Source organism: Callorhinchus milii, unplaced genomic scaffold (genome assembly GCF_018977255.1).
Source record: "Callorhinchus milii isolate IMCB2004 unplaced genomic scaffold, IMCB_Cmil_1.0 Scaffold4, whole genome shotgun sequence".
NCBI classification, from domain to species: Eukaryota; Metazoa; Chordata; class Chondrichthyes; order Chimaeriformes; family Callorhinchidae; genus Callorhinchus; species Callorhinchus milii.
Window position 1 is genome coordinate 73,979,924 of NW_024704745.1, and position 7,731 is coordinate 73,987,654.

At 43.0% G+C, this 7,731-nt stretch overlaps 1 long non-coding RNA gene across 1 annotated transcript; it reads right to left on the reverse strand.

Annotated features, from left to right (window-relative positions):
- Positions 1 to 215: 215 nt before the first annotated feature.
- On the reverse strand, positions 216 to 6,336 carry LOC103177178. Its single transcript, XR_487685.2, has 3 exons — positions 6,281 to 6,336; positions 462 to 552; positions 216 to 245 (listed from the first exon to the last, which is right to left on the reverse strand). It is a non-coding gene; the product is annotated as an uncharacterized LOC103177178 (long non-coding RNA).
- Between the last annotated feature and the right edge of the window lie 1,395 nt (positions 6,337 to 7,731).

A 7,731-nucleotide genomic window follows, 5' to 3' on the forward strand; every position in this document is an offset into this window, starting at 1 on the left:
AATCTACCACAATACTCACACCAACAAATGATTGAGACTTTAAAGAGTGTCCGAGTTGGTAGCATCAGTACAATCAGTTGCATCAGTACGTTGCGGATTCAAGCTCCATGATCATTACCTCAGTTGATTTTTCAGATAAATGCAAGCGGGCTGGATCAGGGAAGAGGTTGTCCTTAAAAGATGTTAAACTGAGGTCCCATCTCAATCTCCAGATCCGTCATTCATCTCATGGCTTCTTGAAGAATCTATTGAGACAAACGGCTGCTGAGTTTGCGTACACATACAGTCACTATATTTGATGCTAATCACTCGTAAAGCATTTTCACCTGGGAAGACCCTCTAAAATTAGAACTTTAAAAGTGCCCAGCAGGGAAAAAGAGCAATGATCAAAAGCAAACTCTTAAAATATTGTTGTGCTTGCATCTCACGAAAACCTTTAACAGATTACAGTTTAAACTTACCCTGCTCTTTCTTCAAAAGGTGAAACATCCTGTGGTATTATTTTTCATTATCGTTTTGATCTCACTTTTAGTTCTTTGGTTTCTCATCAGTCTGGTGGTTTCAAGCAAGAGGTAAGTGATGAGACCATCTGACTAACGCCAGGGTTTACATTAACGCACAGTTGCAAAATTCACGGACACAGATATATAAAAAGTCACCTTTGACGGTATGGTAAAATACTTAACCAGGTGGTAAAATAAAGACACCAGCACTCTGTAATACAATGACTATAACCAAAGCCTGTCAGTCTTGTGTGTTGGCTTGACTTAGTTGGTTACCCTCTCATCTTTGAGTCAGAAGGTTGTGTTCAATCTCCACATTGGAAATTGGAACCATTATATTGTACGCTGATATTCCAATGCCGAGCTGGGGTGTGCTACATTGTCGGAGGTCCGTCCTTCAGATGAGATGTTAAACTGAGGTCCAGGTGAACATTAAAGAGCCTGGGCGACAATCACCTAATTGGTCACTCATTCCATTGGCTATATGGGGGACATTGCTGTGCGCAAATTGACCGCCGCATTGCCCACAAAATACACCTATTCACACTACTCTGCAGTATATCCTGTAAAGCACTTTGAAACATCGCGATGACATGATAAGGCAACTGCACAGATATTTATTATAAAGCAAAGCCTGAAGGACCCAATTCACCAAAGTAGAGCAGGACCTCAAGGTAGAAGAAACAAGGGCATCTTATTACTTTGGTCAGCTGGGAGTCTAACACATAAGGAAACCCCTCACCAAACTGGTGTATAATCAGCTAAACGTGCATAGAGTGCCATTGAGAACACCATCTCCCAGTGACTGTTCACCCAGTAAGCTGGAGCCTGGCAGATTCAGAAGGCAACAGAGAGCCAAACAGCAGAGCATCTGCTTTAGAGCCTGGTAGAAATCTGCTCAATGTATAATTTCACAACAGATGGTATTGGCCAAGCAATAATTGCTGGACTTTTATCTAGCAATTGAGAAGTTAAGCTGCATGAACGCAGATGTCATTCCTGGTTTCACGCAGCCTGTGCTTGTTGGGAAATAGAGATTACATTTTGTTGCTGAGGTGGCCTTGAAGATGAGATGATGCACTACTAATATGCACCTTTATTCTTTCTATAGATTTACCCAGGCCATCTGGAGTTCCGCCACACACAACACATAACACACTGCACAGCGCAACAACAGCCATGCTAGCCACAAGCTCTGTTGCACCAGGCTGATGCATCTGCATGTTCATTTTACTGGGTCACCACCACATGAGTGTTCAACTGGAACAGAGGATGCAGCACTTCCACTGCTCAAAGGCAAACTTTAGGTCACAAAGATTGCAGCATTAAAAAGCCAATAGACTTTAGATAGATGTCAGTGAGCAGGCCTGCATGGTAATAGTGAGGTTTGGTCAGTGATATTTGTCACGCAAACGGCCATGAAGTAAATGACCAATTTTATCTGGGGGGAGGGGGTTTGTGGGCTCAGACACTGGGAGAAACTTCCTTCTCTTATTGAGTGGTGCCACCTAAACAGGTACAGACGAGATCTCGTGTTTAGTATCTCATCCGAAGGACAGCTTCTCTGACCTCCAGAGTATCAGCTTAAACTGTGCGAAAATTCTCTCCTTTTGATGTATCGCAAGATTTCATGATTGGTTTGGATGAAGAAGGCTCTTTGGCCCTTCCTATTTTATCCCTCCAGAATACCCATCCTATTGCCCCCATCACAACACCAAGCTGCTATTCGAATGAGCCCCGTATCCTGGCCTCAACGTCAATTGGACACAGGTATAACCCCTTCACCTCCAGCACAATGGTTGAGTCCAAAGCTTCTGGTGGTTCCCATTGGACTTGTCATGGTATTAGTATGTTGTTTAGTGATTTTCTGGCTTAACTCAACAACAAAATAGAGTTAAGTTGTTTTTCTGTGAGCCAGTTTCAAGTCCAGTCACCATTACTTTAGGTCAAACCGTTGTCTTGCAGTGGGAGGGGAGGGAGAGAGGTTTCCACCTGTGGCCAATTGATAAAAATAAGACACAGTATCCTCATAACAGAATTTTCACTCCAAGATTTTAAACCTCTATTGATTTTAGAGTCAATATATAGTCAATAAAATGAAGCAGCACAGGTGGACGGGGCCATAAAGAATGCAAATAAAATTGTTGGCTTTATATCCAGAGGAACAGAGTATAGAATTAGGGAAGTGATGTTATGTTTACATAAAATCTTGGTTAGACCACATTTGGAGTACTGTTTGCACTTCCGGTCCCTATACTACAGGAAAAATATGGTAGCATTAGAGTGAGTACAGAATAGCTTTACCGGGATGTTACCATTGATGAGTTAGATGTAGCTGTCAAGAGAAATTGGACAGTTTTTCTCTCTGGAGATACAATTGGGAGGGGACCTAATAGATTGCCGCGTTTTGCCCACAAAACACACAGTTACTACACTTTACAGTGTATCCTGTGAAGCGTTTTGAGGCGTCTCAATGACTTGATAAGGCGCAATATCAAGTGCAAGGATTATTATTATTGTAGAATTGTTTAAGATTATGAATGCTCTTTTCACTTGCTGATGAGTCCAAAACAAGAAGGATTAATAATAATCTTTGCATTATTAATTAATAATCTTTGCGCGTTATCACATCATTGAGACATCTCAAAGCAGTTCACAGAATATATTGTAAAGTGGATTATCTTGTGTATTTTGTTGGTGAAACACGGCAGCCAATTGCGTACAGCAGTGTCCCACAAACAGTTGTGGATTGAGTAACCGCATTTTTAGAGGGAGAGAGGGATTTTTAACCCCGGAAAATCGATCCCTCAATCAACTAACAACTGGGTTCCTACTTGCTGCGAGGTAAACAAAGACCTGTGGAGTAAGGAAAAGACATGTGGAGTCAGTTAAGGTTTCACCCGCCTGGGAATTGATCACCTACCCCTTCTCCCTTACTCGGTGTCCAACCCACTACTGTGAAGCGCTTCGAAACGCTATCCTATATGAAGTGCGCTGTATAAATGTAAGTCTTTTTTTTGTTTTATAACAAACATACAAACACACATGCATACTCACACATAACTATGGAACTGACTAAGAAATACCTCCCTTCTTGTTACAGGCCATGACGCATTTCAAGTGTCTTAGTGCAAAAAGACTGAAAAGGTTCTCGCTACAAACAAACTCATCTGACACCTCAATGTGAAAAGCTCAGCCTTGAATTTCATTGATGAAATTAAACAAGCTGACGCCTTGTTGCCTGCAGCACCTGACATTTAGAAGCAGAGCTTGTCAGCTTTGCAAGCACACTCTCAACTTGCTATATATTGGATTCATTTGTATTCTGATCAATTCCAGTCAATTCACTGTCGTACAGATGCAATACACACAATTCCAGGTGGGGCTATTTTAAATCTTTCCTAAGTCCTCAGGCAACATGTGATGAAAATTCACATTCCAGGAGCTGAGGCTACTCGAGTTCTGAGTACAATCAAAATAATCCTTGTATTTGATATGGTGCATTAACAGATTATCAAGCCCTTTGGAGGATTTTTTTTACAGTAGAGTGTAATGATTGGGTATTTGTAGATGAACGCAGCAGCCAATTTGCACACAGCAATTCCTATAGACGTGCAAAGAGGTGAAAGTTTTTTTCCGCACACTGCTGGCCAGGACACCAGGAGAAATTCCCTTCTCTTTTTGAATAGTGTCAAGGAATCTTTAATGAACACCTAAACAGGCAGATGGCACCTTTGCAAAATGCAGCACATCCCCAGCACTGCCTGGAAGTGGCAATCTCGCGTATCTGAGTTCTGAGTCCCGATGTGGGGCTTGAACCCACTACCTTCTGACTAAGAGGTGAGAATGCTACCAAATGAACCAGGCTGTCACCTCAAATGTAACAAGATAAAGTCAGCTTTGACAGCTTTCCAGGGTCACTACTGCTGTATTATAGTCTCAAGTAGTTATCCTCCATACGGTGTCAGATTGCTCAATTAGTAGCACTCTTGCCTCTAGAGAGAAAGGTTGTGAGTCTCCAAGACTTAAGTTAGAACTTTTAGTTCATAGTCTTCAGTGTGGTGGTGAACGAGTGCTGCATTGTCGTTGGTGTCAAGTGCTCATCTACTAGGTGGAAATTAAAGATAAGGTGGAAATTCATCACAATACTTAAGAGTATCCAAACCAAAATGAGTGTTTCACGTACCTATGCATGGAAGTCGCCCTGTGCCTGGAATGCAATGCACACTCTCTCCCTGGAGAGACGCATCCAGTTTACCTAATTCCAGAGATTAATGTGCCTTTCGGTGAGAGCCAAGGTTAGGAGACAGGACCCCAACATATGCACTGCTGGAGTTCAACCAGCGAAAGCCACAAAGCTTGCCATTGTGAGCAGTGTCTGGCAAGCTCCCCGCTATTTATCCAGCTAGGACCACCTTACCCTTTGGTAGAACACTAGAGCTTTGGCTCGTAGGGGGCCCCCCGACCTCACCTAATTTCTGGGTGTTATAAGCAATCTCACTAAAACTAATAGAAATGGCAGTGGCCCTACCAAAACATTGTGTGCACAGAGAAATGCATTGTGGAGCACGCAGGAAATCATTGTTACATAGGTCTGGTTAGTTGGCAATCTGTCAAGACCTGGGAGGGAGAGAGGAAAGAAACAGCAGGTTGTAAAATGGGAAGTGAACAAAACAACGATAGCAATAGCAGGAAAAACAAGAGTTAGAGATTAAAAAAAAACGTAGGGAATGAAAAAATGAGAATAAGGAATAATGAGAAATGCACAGAAATGAATCCAATTTGATATATATATAGCATTGGGAGGATGTCTCAAAGCGCTTCACACAGCTGACTAGGAGCCCGAGCTGAGGGTAGGGGGAAGCTGAAGAGGGTGGGGAGGGGGGAAAGATGACCAAAAGTCAGATCAAAAAGAAAGGTCCTAAGGTTAAACTTTAAAGGTGGGGAAGGAGAGAGTGAAGCTGAGGGACTGAGATGGCATTCCAGAGAGTGGGAGCAGAATGACTCAGAACTTGCCCACTGGTGATGGGACAGAATCTGGTAGGGAACATGAAGCAGGCCAGTGTTTGCTGAGTGGAGGGAGCAACCAAGGTGGTAGGTTGGGGAGGGTGCGAGGCCATGGAGGGACCCGAATATGAAGGCGAGAATATTGAACTCGATCCACTTTGGGATGGGAAAGAAAGAACTGGTATTTTACATAAGGCAGTTTTTTTTATAATGTGTCAAAACGTCTCAAAGCGTTTCATTCACTTCATGGCTGTTTGTGGGACTTTTCTGTGTGCAAATTGGCTGCCAGATTCTCCTACAGAATACACAGTCACTGTACGTTACAGTAAATCCTGTGAAGCAGTTTGAGATACCCTCCTGACATGAAAGGCTCTATATTAAGGATATAGAGTAATTATTTTCAAGTCTAGTGACTCCATTTGCGTCAGCAATTTTATACACAGCAGAGGTGACCAGTCAATTAACCTGCGGGTATGAACACTTGGAGGAAACACCCTTTGCGTTTTGAACAATGTCATGGAATCTGTAATGTCACCATGAGAACCGGGAGGAGAGACTTTGGTTCAACATTTCAACCGAGCAAGGTATCTCCTATGGTGCAATATTCTCCCAGGATTGCACAGTGAGCACAAGTCCTGGATTGCCACTTCAACCCATAACTGTTTGACCCAGAGGTAGGGGTGGACTGACTATATGGGAAATCGAGAAATTTCCCGAGTGCCCTCGTGAATGGTTCTCAAGTGCCATTGTGGTTGTCTGCCAATACTTACCACCCCAGAGCCCGATATCCGAGTGAGCGACAGCTTGGATCAGCCAATCTTCGTCCAGAGCCTGGCCTCGTTGATGAGTGACAGCTACGATAGTCAATCACTATGGCTACAGATTCCACCCTCCTGTTTAAGCCCCGACAAAGTCAGCGTGAATTGGCGGCCCCATTTTACCTGAAAATCACAAGCCATTTCAGGAACCCAGCCTACCACTGCCCAGAGTAAAGACCGTTACCAACTGAGAAACATGAGTAACGGAAAACTGATAGCGAGAGTTAGAAAAGTGACGGTGACATGAGCTGGAACAATTTCAAAGAAAAGAAAACAATATAAAAAAAGAGAGGGAAACAGAATGCAGAAGTGAGAACATGGAATTAAGTAATAAAACAAATCCTATTTAACCTCAGATCAACTCATACATGTACACAGCCAAGTACAGTAGACCAAAAAGAAACCTGCACAAACACTTCCATTCTTTCCTTTCTTTCTCCTGGTGTTTGTACCCCTTTTCGCACAGGATAATGCACCGGAAAGTCAAGATAAAAATACAAGGAAACCATTGCAGTATATAGGAAAGGTCCAGTCATGAAATGGGAATCACTGCAAATCAGCACTTCCTTTGTTGCCTAGAGACATGTGGAGTAGATTAAAGACCACGGGACAAAAGTACAACATTAGCAAGCCTGAAGCGAGACTGGAGATTGAAAGAGGGTTAAGATTGTTTTTCTCATTTGATCAATGTCTGAAGCACAGTTCCTATAGGTGGCGGCCTGATGTATTGACTGTTACCGAAAGGAATCCTCATTTGCAACTTGGATTCACCATTAAAAATCGCCACATTTTAGACTGCAAGCTCCATTGGGTGGAATGAGTGGAGTCCTGTAGGGTAGTGGTTCGAACACTCGCCTCACAAGGGAGAGGACCTGATTCCCGGCAGGGTGAAATCTTAGGCAAGTTTCCTTACTACAGATGCCTCTGTTTACGTAGGAGTAAATAGGAACTCGATTGTTAGTCTAATGACAGATCACTTTCCGGAGGCAATAATCCCTTCAAAAAATATAATCATAATAATAATTTGGTCACTCAATCCACGACTGTTTGTGGGACTGCTGTGCACAATTGGCTGCCGCGTTTCGTCCACAAAATATAACCAATTCACTTTACAGCATACTCTGAAGCGCTTTGAGACGTCTCGATGATTTGATAAGGTGCTATATCAAATGCAAGGATTATTATTATTTTGTCAGCCAGGAGTCTGACACCTGCTATGCTTAAGAATCTTTGTTCCAGTTACTGAGAACTTATAGCTACTATAAGCTTCCCACTATCATCCTTGCGGTGGGGAGGTAAGTGGGGTCTCCTTGGAGCTGAACTGGCTCCAAGGTGACATGCCTGGCAATGGAATGTCAGAATTGAGCCAGCCCTCTGTGGAGGTCTCAGTAGTCTGGTTCCTG